The 14,414-nt window shown below is 40.7% G+C and overlaps 1 protein-coding gene across 3 annotated transcripts in view; it reads right to left on the minus strand.

Annotated features, from left to right (window-relative positions):
* The window catches only part of LOC132827623 (septin-9-like), a 289,777-nt gene that overhangs the window by 189,519 nt on the left and 85,844 nt on the right, over window positions 1–14,414 (minus strand). The window lies entirely within an intron of this gene.

Raw genomic sequence — 14,414 nt, forward strand, 5'->3', positions numbered from 1 at the left:
GTCCTGACAAGCATATCTGCTAGATTGGACCTGTGATATGTGGTGAGTGTACCATCAAGAGGAAAAAAAACACATTTGATCTCATTCAATCTTCAAGTAGCAGATGCAGCTAAACATGGCATTATTGGTACGAGTGACCACCATGCAGTCCTTGTGGACACAAAGTCCTGCTTTCACATTGAGGATCCATTCTATCATTGCGTGTTACCTAGTGATGAATGGGATAGATTTCGAACAGATCCAGCAAATACTGGGCATGCATGAGGTGCTGTCAGTCAGCAGCATCAGCAGGATTGGATTCAAGCACAAACTGTAGCCTCATGGCCTGTCATATGCTCCGCTCTATCATTATCATTAAGCAAGAGCAACAATCCTGGTTCAATGAAAAGGACAGGAACAATGCCAGGCAGACCTAAACACCAGGACCAAGAGCAGAGCACAGAAAAGCAAAAGACAAGAATGAAGCATTGCAAACATTTTCAGACACAAGTGCTGAATCAAAGATTCATCTCAGCCCCCTCCAGAGGAACTCAGCATCACATTTACCAGCCTTCAACCAACTCAATTCACTTCACATGATATCGAGAAACTGCTGAAGGCACTGAATATTGGAAAGCACTGACAACAGTTCAGAAATCACATTGAAGAATTGTGCTCCAGAATTAGCTGTGCCCCGACAAAGCTGTTCAGTTCAACTACAACACCAGGGTCTACCTGACAATGTGGAACATAGCGTGGTATGCTCTGTTCACAAAAAACAGGACAAATCCAAACCAAACAATGAGCACATCCAATCTATTATCGCTATTATCAATATTATTGCAAAACTACTAATCCAGAGTAATGTTCTGGGGACCCAGGTTTGAATCCTGCCACAGCAGATGGTGGAATTTGAATTCAATAATAAAAAAATGGATTCAGGAGTCTACTGGTAATGAAGAAACCATTGTTGATTGTTAGAAAAACTTACTTGGTTCATTGATGTCCATTAGGAAAGGAAATGACCATTGTTACCTGGTCGAGCCTACATGGGACTCCAGTAGTGTGCTTGACACTCAGCTTCCTTCTGAACAATTAGGGATGGGCAATAAATGCTGTTCTGGCCAGTGACACCCACATCCCATGAATGAATAATAATAAAACAAATACTCTCAATCTTCAGTAAAGTGATGGAAGGGGTCATTGGCAGAGCTAACAAGGTGCATATACTCAATAATAAGGTGCTCACTGACTTTCATTTTGAGTTCCACCAGGCTCCTGAAGTCATCACTTAGCATTTGTGCAGTGCAATCACTGTCTCCAACAGAAGAGAATCCAACCATTGTCCTTTTGACATTACCATTGTTGACCCCTTACTATCAACATTCTAGGGGTGACCATTCACCAGAAGCTGAACTGGGGTCAGTCAGATAAGTACTGTGGCCACAGGAGCAAGTGAAACTACAAGGTTAGAGGTTATACTTCAGTTATAGACAAAACTCTGGTGAGACTGTATGTGCAGCAACATATATAACACCTGGTCTCTTTATTGAAAGCAGCATGTAAATACATCAGATAGAGTTCAGCAACGTTTCACTAGACCAATACCTGGAATGGTAGACTATCTTAGAGTCATAGTCATAGAGATGTATAGCATGGAAACAGACCCTTTGGTCCAATCCGTCCATGCCGACCAGATATCCCAACCCAATCTAGTCCCACCTGCCAGCGCCCAGCCCATATCCCTCCAGACCCTTCTTATTCATATACCCATCCAAATGCCTCTTAAATGTTGCAATTGTACCAGCCTCCACCACATTCCCTGGCAGCTCATTCCTTACACTTACCACCCTCTGTGTGAAAAAGTTGCTCCTTTGATCTCTTTTATATCTTTTCCCTCTCACCCTAAACCTATGCCCGCTATTCTGGACTCACTGACCCAGGGAACAAACTTTGTCTATTTATCATATCCATGCCCCTCAATTTTGTAAACCTCTATACGGTCATCCCTCAGCCTCCGATGCTCCAGGGAAAACAGCCCCAGCCTGTTCAGCCTCTCCCTATAGCTCAAATCCTCCAACCCTAGCAGCATCCTTGTAAATCTTTTCTGAATCCTTTCAAGTTTCACAACATCTTTCCGATGGGAAGGAGAACAGAATTGCACACAATATTCCAAAAGTGGCCTAACTAACGTCCTGTACAGCTGCAACATGACCTCCCAACTCCTGTACTCAATACTCTGGCCGATAAAGGAAAGCATACCAAATGCCTTCTTCACCATCCTACCTACCTGCGACTCCACTTTCAAGGAGCTATGAACCTGCACTCCAAGGTCTCTTTGTTCAGAAACACTCCCTAGGACCTTACCATTAAATGTATGAGTCCTGCTAAGATTTGCTTTCCCAAAATGCAACACCTTGCATTTACCTGAATTAAACTCCATCTGCCACTTCTCAGCCCATTAGCCCATCTGGTTTAGATCCTGTTGTAATCTGAGGTAACCCTCTTCACTGTCCACTACACCTTTAGACAGTCTAGGTTTCTGTCATCTTGAAGATTAAAAAAGTAAGTTGCAACTTCTTTGAAACCAACTTAAAGTGTATGTGGAACGGAGATTTCCTGTTTTGGGAGAGACCAGAACTAGGATCCATCTTTTTTAAAATAAGCGTCTGACCCATTGAACGCAGAAATGAGAAGGTTTTTTCATGCGAATGGTTGAGTCTTAAAAGGTAGTGGAAGTAGAGATAAATACTTTTAAACAAGGGGATGGTAAAGCTATCAAAGGTAAGTGGGAATGTGGAGTTAAGGTAACAATCAGGTCAGTCATGTTTTATTAAATGGTGGACAACAGTTGGGGGGCAGTGGTCATGCTAATGGCCTACTTCTGTTTCTAACTTGAATACTCATATGTACACTCAGGTAATTCTCCTGACTCTTCAAAATCTGATCACCGTCTGGAACGCATAAGCAGAGTGGTGGAATACTCTTCACTTGCAAGGAGAAGTGCAGATCTAACACCAACTAAGAAGCTCAGCACCATCCTCCCAAAGCACATGCTTGATTGGTACTCCATTCAATACCTTCAACATTCACCATATTCACCAATAAATATATACCACATACAAGATGCACTTCATTAACATATCAAGGCACCTCTGACCGTTCCTTTCACATACACTATCTCTACTACCCTAAAGGTAATAGCAGCAATGTGGGAAATCAACCGACCTACAAGTGGTCCTTGAAATGACGCACCATTCTGACTTGGAAATAACTCACTGTTTCTTCATGGTCAGTCATTGGGTCAAAATCCTGGAAGTGCCTTCAGCTCTGTGTATGTACCCACTTTGGACAGACCGAAGCATTATAAGAAGGCAGTTCGCAGTCACCTTTTCGAATGCAATGAGGGATAGATAATAAATGGTGACATGACACCTACTTCCCATGCATAAATGAAAAGAAAACAGTTCGACCAACTGCTGGTTTCCAAACGAAATATATACTTAGGAATTTGAAAAATCGGCAGTAAAGCAAAAAGCTAGTCTCATTTTAGCATTCAAACCAGACAGATTATCCCAAAATTTAATTGGTACACTATTACCTCAGCTTCTTCATGCTCTCCTTGATATGGAACAATATATTACTTTTGCCAAGGATGATGTTAAACAATAAAGCACCATAACTTTAAGGCTCTTTGTTGTAATTACTAAATACTGTGACTGTCCATGCACCTTATGTGTTCTTTTTTGTTTTGAAAGGTGTATTTCCATGTGATCTGAAATGAAGAATTATGGAGATGTATATGGAAATTCTTGAGATCTGGATGTTACTCAGTCTACATGTTTCAAGTGCTAGTTGTGTTGCCCTATCTTAAAAGCAAGGTATCTTCGCCTCTTGTGATCTTAACTGAGCATCGAGTATGCTTACATAGTCTGTATAGAGGAAGATCTAATCAAAAACTTAACCTCCACACCTCATTCATACTTGTGCCAAGGGTCGTGCCACCAAGCTGTCAATTATGCCTCTACGTCAATTACATAATCTGCTCAGTGAAACCCCTGCTTAGCTAAATAAGTGGAAATCATTTTAACCTCAATCATGTAGTCAGTACTCATTATCCCAAGTGTAACTGGGTGGAAAATATAATTAAGAGATGGCTAGTACTTCACAGGGGTATGTAATTAAGGGCAAAATAGTTGATGTTTGTGTTTCTGGGAACTAACTCTTGGCAAATGAATATGATTTCATGGTACCGTCAAATAAAATGAACTCCAAGAGTAGACTTTTACAGTTATAGAGGACTCCACAGCCACTAAAGGAATTGCTGGTTGAGATCCAAATGTGAAATTCCCAACCACATTCCAGGTACAGTCAATGTTTGGTGTAACAGTAGTAGGTTCTTGTGGTGCAGTGTCGCATCTCTTTCTCTGAGCCTGGAGGCCAGAGTTCAAATTCCAACTTGTCCCAGTGGTATGTAACAAACCATTGAGTCAGTTGCTTAGGAATATATATTATCCTGGGGAGATTCTTGTGCTGCAGTGATAGGGTCACCCCTCATTTTTCTAAATTCGAAATGAATAAAAGCTTAACCTGATTTATCGTTCTTAATATGTAAACCCATTTATCCCAAGAATCAGCTCAGTGAATCTCTTTCAAAATGCCTCCCAGACAAATATATTATTTCTTTAACACAGGGACCAAAACTCTACATAGCATTTCTGGTGAAGGGCTTGTGCCCAAAATTGATTCCCCTGCTCCTTGGATGCTGTTCTTTCCCAGCACCACACTTTTCAACTCCTATCTCCAGCATCTGCAGTCCTCACTTTCTCCTATTACACATATGACCTCACCAACACATCTTACCATTGTAGCAAAACATCCCTACTTTAGAACTCCAAAGCCCTAACAATAAAGCCCAAAATATTGTTTGCCTTCTTAATTATTTGCTAATGTGTATCCCAAGTTCCTCTGCACTGTATTTTTTGAAGTCTCTATCCATTTAAATAATAGTCTGCTTGTTGATTCTTCCTTCCAAACTACATGACCTCCCATTTCTGAAATGAAATCCAACTGTTTTTGCCTACACATTTAGTCTGTCTACATCCCCTTGCAGATTTCTTATATCTTCATCACAACATGTCCTCCTATCTATTTTGATATTGGCAGCAAATTGGATACATTACAGGTTCTCCATCTCCAAGTCAATAACATAGATAGTAAATAACTGAAGCCCTTGGAATGATTAGTGTGGCACTCACAAGTTATATCTTTCCAAACTAAAAATAACAGATTAAGTCCTGACTCCTTTTTCTGAGTAGGCAAAAGTGTGGGCTGCAGATGCTGGAAAGCAGAGTTTAGATTTGATTGGTGCTGGAAAAGCACAGCAGGCCAGGCAGCAGCCGAAGAGCAGGAAAATCAATATTTAGGACAAAAACCTTTCATCAGGAATAGAGGCAAGAAGCCTTCAGAGTGGAGAGATAAAATCTTTCCACTCTGGAGGTTTCCTACCTCCTTTTTCTGAGTGTTAAATAATTCTCAGTCCATGCTGATACATTAACCCTTATAGCATGACCTCCTATCTTGTTACACTTTATTGAATACCTTCTAGAAATCCAAATACACTTATCTACCAGTTCCTTGCTATAAAACTCTGCTTGTTATGTCCATAAAGAACTCAAACAAATTTGTCTTATATCATTTCCCTTTCACAAACCACCATTGATTGCATTAAGCCTTGAACTATCTTGCTATTTTTACCTTTTAAATTAACTCGAACATCTTCTAAAAAAAACAATGACAGATGTTAGTCCAACTGCCTATAGTTTTCCACTCTCTGTCTACCTTCTTTTGTACACAGGAGCATAACATCATCAGTTTTTCAATCCATTGGAACCCTTCCTACATCCAGCAAATTCTAGAATATTTCAGTCAATGTTTCCATTATCTCGGCAAAACCTTAAGGCATTGAGTGACTTGTAGGCCAATAAGTCATAGAGAAGTGCAGCATGGAATCAGACCCTTCGGTTCAACTCATCCATGCTGACCAGATATCCTGAATTTATCTTGTCCTGTTTGCCAGCATTTGGTCCATATCCCTCTAAACCCTTCCTATTCCTATACCCAGCTGAAAATGTGTTGCTGGTTAAAGCGCAGCAGGTCAGGCAGCATCCAAGGAACAGGAAATTCGACGTTTCGGGCAAAAGCCCTTCATCAGGAATGAGGAAAATGTGTCCAGCAGGCTAAGATAAAAGGTAGGGAGGAGGGACTTGGGGGAGGGGCGATGGAGATGTGATAGGTGGAAGGAGGTCAAGGTGAGGGTGATAGGCCGGAGTAGGGTGGGGGCGGAGAGGTCAGGAAGAAAATTGCAGGTTAGGAGGGTGGTGCTGAGTTCGAAGGAATTGACTGAGACAAGGTGGGGGGAGGGGAAAATGAGGAAACTGGAGAAATCTATGCCTTTTAAATGTTGTAATTGTACCAGCCTCCACCATTTCCACAGGCAGTTTGTTCCATACACGCACCACCCTTTGTATGAAAAGGTTGCCTGTTAGGTCCCTTTTAAATCTTTCCTCTCTCATCCTAAACCTATGCCCTCTAGTTCTGGACTTCCCCACTTCAGAGAAAAGACCCTGTCTGTTTACACTATCCATGCCCCTCATGATTTTATAAACCTCTAAATTCACCCTTCAGCCTCCGATACTCCAGGGAAAATAGCCCCAGCCTCTTCAGCCTCTCCCAATAGGTCAAATCTTCCAACCCTGGCATCATCCTTGTAAATCATTTCTGAACCCTTTCAAGTTCCTGACTAATGCACCTGACATTACAGGCAATTTAGCATGGCCAATTCACCTAACCTGCACATCTTTGGACTGTGGGAGGAAACTGGAGCACCTGGAGAAAACCCACGCAGACACGGGGAGAATGTGCAAACTCCACACAGACAGTTGCCCGAGATGGGAATTGAACCCGAATCCCTCACAGTGCCAGGGACCTGGATTCAAATCCTGCCTCAGGCAACTGTCTGTGTGGAGTTTGCACATTCTCCCCATGTCTGTGTGGGTTTCCTCCGGGTGCTCCGTTTTCCTCCCACAGTCTAAAGATATGCAGGTTAGGTGAATTGACCACGCTAAATTGCCCGTAGTGTCAGGTGCATTAGTCAGGGGTAAATATAAGGGGGAGGGTTTCTCTTCGGAGGGTCGGTGTGGACTTGTTGGGCCGAAGGGCCTGTTTCCACACTGTAGGTAATCTAAAAATAAAGTTTCACAATATCCTTCCGATAGGAGGGAGATCAGAACTGCATACAGTATTCCAAAAGTGGCCTAACCCCAATGTCCTGTACAACGCAGCATGAACTCCCAATTCCTACAGTCCTGGTAATTTGTCTGCCTTTAGTCCCCTTTGTTTGTAAAGCACTTTCTTCCTCGTGATAGAAAGTATTAGAAGATCTTTGCTTGCATTAATAGCTTGATTATTTGTTACCTTTTGGATGCTTATAATGTCCAATACAAAATACTGGTTGAAGTTTTCTGCCATTTACTGTCCCCCCAGTATTAATTCCCCAGCTGTATCCTCCAAGAATTGCACACTTTACCTTGTCTCTTTTTTTCATATGTCCATTGAATCTTTTTGTTTGTAACTATATTTCTTGCAAATTTACTTTCATTATCAATCTTCTTCACTTTTTAAATCAACCCTTGTTGGTTCCTAAAAGTACCCAACCTTCAGGCCCACCATTGGTTTTTGCCACATTGGATGCTGAACTTCTTGACTGGATACTCTCCCTGACTATATTTGTTAACCACGGGTTATTGATCCTTCTTAGACCAGACAGTTTTGCTCAATGTTACAAAATATCTGCTTAAAAGGATACCACTGTTTATCCATTAACTTTCCATATAGTCTTTCTCTCCAGCCTGGCTTTAGACAACTCTTGATTGATACCTCTGTAATTGCTCTTATTTAAAGGCGAATACACAAGCTCGAGACCCAAGTTGGCTCCCTGAATCTGATTTTGAAATTCTATTGTGTTATGATCACTATTCCTGTGTGGATCTTTAAATAGGAGATCTTTTATTAATCCTACCTCATTATTGTGACAATTCTACAGCTTCAGGCAGTTATTCTGTCCTTTATTTTATGAAGTGAGGTTGAGACAGAACACCAAATGTTCTGCTTCAAGCCAATAAAGTGAACAGCTCGTGGGGCCTTGAGTTTTTTTTAAAAAAAGAAGTTGGAACAATAGCAGCCACCTGATTGGGTGGGGTCAATCTCCTACAGAACCAGGATTTTAGTTTTAACTTTCAGGAGTTGTTGCTGGGGTCTTGAAGCTGGAATTAGTTTTTCCTCTCTTTGCTGCAGTTGAAAGCTTGGGTTCTTTTCCTGCTGCTAGAATTGCATGTGAAACAATCTATGTTACTCAGCTTGCCTTTGCCAAAGGTGTGCTAATCGGATGTTACAATTTTGGAACAGTTAATGAGTAGTTTATTGCTTTGTTAAGTATTTTGATAGAGTTACAGTTAAGCCAATTCTTTTATTTTTATTTTGCCTATATTTTAACAATAGTGCATGAATAAAGCATATTTTGCTTCAGGCCTGGTAGTTTGACCAATCAAATTGCATCTAATGTAATGCCTGGCATTTGCTTTTAAACTAAGTTTAGGGTCTAGGCTACCCCCTTGACAAATTTTGTGAGGGTGTGTAACTGGATCTATAATAGCATATTCCTGGATAGGTTCTGCAATGTACTGTAGAAAACAATCCCTGATGGACCTCACAAATTGATATTCTATGTTCCCCTTGCTTATCTGATTTGTCCAGTCAATATGCAGATTAAAATCACCCATTAAAATCGTAATGCCCTTTAATTTGGGGTTTCCATAGGTGTAGCATTCCAGAAATAAAGCCTGCAATTCTCAGAAACATTATAAAAGTTAAAGTTTTTTTTTAATAACTGGGCAGAATTCACCAATTTCTCATCTTTTTGACCTAGGCTGACAAAGCATAATCCAGGTTTCTGTACTTAATAAGAGTGAATATTTACTACAAATAAATGCAGTCTGACTACAAGTAAACAACTATGAACCACTGGCATATAACTGTATTTGTTAAAATTTGCTAAAACACTTTTATTAACTCCCTCTCCACACATACATATGGACAGACACAAACAAGATAAAGACCGAGTGTTATAAGCAGAAAGTCCAGTGATCCCTGTTCACAAGATGTTCTGAGATGCTTCGTTGGCTGATCAGAATTTTTTTTTAAATTTCCTTCTCAGGGTGCTTCCACTAGTTTGCATGAAGCACAATGTGACCGATTCACACTTATAAATGTCTTTAACTTATTAATCAATAGACATTACTTTTCCTTCAATAAGCTATAAGCGAAGAGTGATTGTTTTTCTGCAAAGTGCAGAGAGTGCTTATGAGCTTACAGAAATCAGATGGCTTCTCATGATCTTGTTCACAATCTTAAGCAGATAAGCTTTTAGAAACCAATTGCAGGCGTTAGCAGGCAGCACAGTTTTGTCACTGATAGTCATTCACTAATTCACAGACCAATTATCTACTTGTAGCCAGCTGAATCTCCATTTGTACATAACCTCTGGCTCATCTACAAATGACACTCCAACCATTGTTTACATAGCTGTTTGTTCAAGCAATGCTTACAATGACTATCAGAATAATTGCTTTACGAAGTGTGCAGCAATTCATCCTTAATCCTTGGTTTTAAAATGGTACTTTTGCCATTTCAGCCAAAAATATTGAAAAATTTTAAAAAAAGGAAAACTTTAAAAGGTGAATAAAGTCTGTTTAAATGTCACAGGATAAAATTATTTTAATTCCCAGCCCTTTAAGAATAAATAAACAACTGTCAGTTAATATAAGAAGCAAAGACACACTGTTAGAATTTATTGATTAACAGGCCATAAAACAAAGAACTGCAGATGCCGGCGATCTGAAATAAATTAGAAATTGTTGATGAAGCTCAGCAGGTCTGGCAGGACCTGTGGGATTAAAGCAGAGTTATTGTATCAATTCTGGTGACTCTATCACATTGGACTCACAATGTTAAGTCTTTTTTCTTCAGACAGATGTTGCCAGATCTGTTGAGTTTTGCCAGCAATTTGTGTTTTTGATTAACAGGAGATTTGATGTAGCTTAGATTAAAAATACTGTCTCTCCCCATCTTTTCAGTAGACTTCATTGCTGGCATTTCTCAAGGCCTGTTATTGTAGCTATGACAAATTCGTGGTGGATCTTCAAAATCATTTAGCTCAGGAAGAGGCCAAAAATCAGATTTTGATTGACAGTTTAAAGATTAGCTGTTTTGCTGGTTTAACTGAATAAAGTATAGTTACTTTTAGAACAGTTTGCTCACTTGAGGGGATTTAAAATCTTTGAACGGATTTCATGAATGGGAGGTTTTTTTGCTGTATCAGTTATGTGAGTGAGAGCTCAATTAGAATGTTAAAAGTTAATATTTTCTGATCATCCTGACATAAGAAAAGTAAGTGTTTGTTGGAGTCTTCCAACCAGTGATGTCAGTGGGGCGGCAGTGGCTGAGGCGATGGCAACTATGGGGGTGGACGTGACATGCTGGGTAGACTTCGTGGTGGTTTTGGTGGCCATGGTTCATGCGACAGCTGTGGAGGCTGTTGTCTTGGCGGTGATTGTGGAGGTGGTATTATCAGCAATGGCTGTGGTCTGTGGGGCAACAGGAACTGAAAAGGACATCACAATTTACCACGGCAGTGGTGGCTGGAGCAGCTGGGTGGCTAGTGGCTTCCGATTGGTTCCAGAGGTCAGGAGAATATTCTGGTATGATTGAGGAATCTCGAGTTTAGAGGTAAGTTCTTCATTCCTGATGAAGAGCTGATGCTTGAAACGTCGACTCTTCTGATCCTCGGATGCTGCCTGACCAGCTGTATGTTTCCAGCACCATACGTTTTGACTCTGATCCCCAGCGGTCCTTACTTCCTCCTATAAGTATATTATTAAATTGGAAAGGGTGCAGATATGGTTTACAAGGATGTTGCTGGAACTGGAAAGTTTGAGTTATAAGGAGAGGCTAGATAGACTGGAACCTTTCTCCTTGGACAGTAGGAAGATGAGGGGTGACCCCAGACGTTTATAAAATCACGAGCGGCATAGATAAGGTGATTAGCAAAGATTTTTTTCCCCTAGGTTCTGAACAAGGATCACTGGACCCGAAACATTTACTCAAATTTCTCTCCACCAATGCTGCCAGACCTGCTGAGTGATTCCAACAAATTCTGTTTTTGTTTCTGATTTATAACATCCACAGTTCTTTTGGTTTTCTCTTTCCTAGGGTAGGGGAGCTGAAAACTGGAGGGTATTATTTTAAGGTGAGAGGAGAAAGATTTAGAAGGAACCTGAGGGGCCCACAGAGCGTGGTGCATGTATGGAAAAAGCTGCCATGGGAAATGGTACATGCAGGTACAATTGCAACAGTTAAAAGTTGTTTGGACACGTACATGTATAGGGAAAGGTTTAGAAGGGTATGGGCTATACGCAGGCAAATGGGACTAGTTTAGGCTTGGGATACCTGGTCAGGATGGACAAGTTGGACCAAAGAATTTGTTTCTGTGCTGTGTAATTCTAGGACCTGTGGCTCATGAGTTCAGTTCACAATGGCAATGGTTGATTGGCTTTGGAGCTGACTTGGGAGTACGGTTGACATGGAGTGGTGTTTTAGGTGATGTATTGAGTCCAAGGCATCTCAGGACTGTTTTCCCTGCCTCACCCCATCCCACCAGCAACAACCTGAATGAAAATTGCATGTGACAGGGCCCTTTATACAATGTGGGTCAGTTGCAGGAGGTAAAGAATCAAACTCAGAGTGCCCAACATCACAAAGGTGTGCTCCCATCATACCCATGTAAAACACAGAAGGGGAGAAATCTTTATGTTTCTAAACATTACTTGAATTTATCAATTTATACTGCAGAAAAGTTCAGACCCTGAACCACTCAGCCTCCTAGTGGTGCCTGTAACGTTTTAAGGCTTTAATTTGATGCAAACCTAATGCACCTTCTGGTCTTAACCATTGCTGGAGTATTATACATGGGGAACTGTGGATGAAAGATTAATATAATTTCTTATTCTTTGATTGCATCTTTAAATTCTGATTATACTCGCCATTAAAAATAAACAACAGACTAATCTTCAACATGTACGTCGATACTGGCTAACACTGTTGATTTTCTGTGCCAAAGGTGTGGTTATGAACCACCCAGTGCTGCAGTTTCCTGAAGTACAAAACTATTTTTGAACCCTTGCTTTGTTAGAAACATATTTTCTGCTATGGGAATTGGAATGAACCGTGGTCACAAGAAAAGAAAATCATCATATTTTACTTTCCCCTCCCCTTCAGCTAAAACAAATGAATGGAAGGAGCCTGTCAGTAATTACACTGAAATCCATCAAAACAAACTTCCCAAAAGTTGCTGTGACCGGTCATCTGTTATTTTGAAGCGCAGATTCAGTTTGAATTTAAACTTTGCTCATGCAAAACATCTGTTGTCCAAATGTAGAGGAAAAAAAAGAATCTTTTCAGACTGCACTTCCCCTTGGGGAAGTGGGGAATAAGCGAGGGTGAGTCAACTCAAAGTGCTTTTATTTCTCTCCTGGAGGTCAGTAACAAATCAATAATGGTGGAGGCCCAGGAACAGGGTTCAGGTTAAGTATCTTGACTTGAGAATTACTTTAGGTTGGAGCAAAAACAGACCTATGGAGAGAAGGATCATGGCTGATTTGCATCATATCCCCATCAATGTGCTTTGATTCTATATTCTTTTATACCATGGCTGCACAAAGTCATTCAATCTTCCACACAAAATTAATTTAGCTAACATTCACTGTTTCTCAAAGGCAAACTTGGCATGTATTATTCATAGCTTCATAGAACAAGAATTGATGATCAATTGAAAACTACAACATGCCTAAATGGATAAACAGACTAGATCCAAGTCATTCATTCCCCTGTGGAAGGCCACAATCAGCAAGGACTGTTTAAAAGTAAAGAGGGTATCATTTAGGTCTGAGACAAGGCGTGTCACAAAGAGTTGTGGGAGCTCAGTCTGAGTATATTTAAAGTGGAGGTTCATAAATTTCTGATTACCAGGATAAATGCATTACATGGGTGAAGAATATTGAAATGTTTAATCAACCGTGAACATAATGAATGGTGGAGCAGGTTCAATGGGCTGAATGGCCTACTCCTGCCTCTATGTTCTTATGTTCCAATGTTCCTCATTTCATATGGATAACCTCTCTTTCTGTGAAGAATTACATCCAAAAGTCCTTCATGAACGGTCTGCCTTCGATTTTAAGATTTTGCCTTTTGTTCTGGACTCCCGTGAGTCAGGGAAGGAAGTTTGGGACTGCCGATCAGAGCAAAATTGGACTGGGGTATAGACTGTTATGGATAGGAAGGGAGGAAAGAGAGGGGGAGGAAACAAACATGAGTATCAGGTGAGAATACAGTAGGGTTGGAAATGAACAGAGGAAGGGGAAATATTTTAATAACTATGTAAAACAGTACCTTTAAAAGCATAAGCTTTCCTAGGAGATGTGGGTGTGAGAAATTAGAGTGATGAATTTAAGGAGGGTCCAAAATGGATGAGAAGAAGAGTTGGGTAAGCTTAGGGATGAAGGCTCAGATGATAGATTCCAGTATAAAGGCAGAAAGACAGCATTATCTTACAGATATCCTCAAATTTACTTCCTGTATTCAATTCCATAATTTTAAATGGTTTTGTAGTAAGATTAATGGAACAAAGTTTATGGAATCATACAGTACAGAAGAGGACCTTTGACCCCATTGAATCTGCTCTGATAAAAGAAGATTCAAAATGTACAGCTGTCTCACTTTCCAGCACTTGGTCCATAGCCTTGAACATTATAACATTTCAAGTGCTCAAGCATGTTTCCCACCTCAACTACCCTCCCTGGTGGTGCATTCCAGATCCCCACCACCATCTGGGTGATTTCTATTTCCCACAAAATCCCCTCTGAACCTGCTGATTATGCCTCCTTCTTACAGGCCCTTCAACTATGGAGAACAACTGCTTCCTATCCACTCTGTCCATGTCCTTCATAATCTCATACACTCCAATCAGGTCCCCTCTCAGCCTTCTCTGATCTAAAGAAAACAACAGGAGCTTATCCATACTCTCTTCATAGCTCAACTGCTTTATCACAGGCAACATCCTGGTGAATCTCCCCTGCTCTCACTCCATTGCGATCACATCCTTCTTATTGTGTGGTGACCAGAACACCATTGTGTCCGAACCAAAGTCCTGCACAGCATCAAAATAACTTCCCTACTCTTATCATCTATGCTGCAAATGCTAAAAGCAAGTATCCAACAAACTTTGTTAACTATTCTGTCTGGGTGCCATCTGTGGAAAAATA

Source organism: Hemiscyllium ocellatum, chromosome 25 (genome assembly GCF_020745735.1).
Source record: "Hemiscyllium ocellatum isolate sHemOce1 chromosome 25, sHemOce1.pat.X.cur, whole genome shotgun sequence".
In the NCBI taxonomy this organism is placed as follows: Eukaryota; Metazoa; Chordata; class Chondrichthyes; order Orectolobiformes; family Hemiscylliidae; genus Hemiscyllium; species Hemiscyllium ocellatum.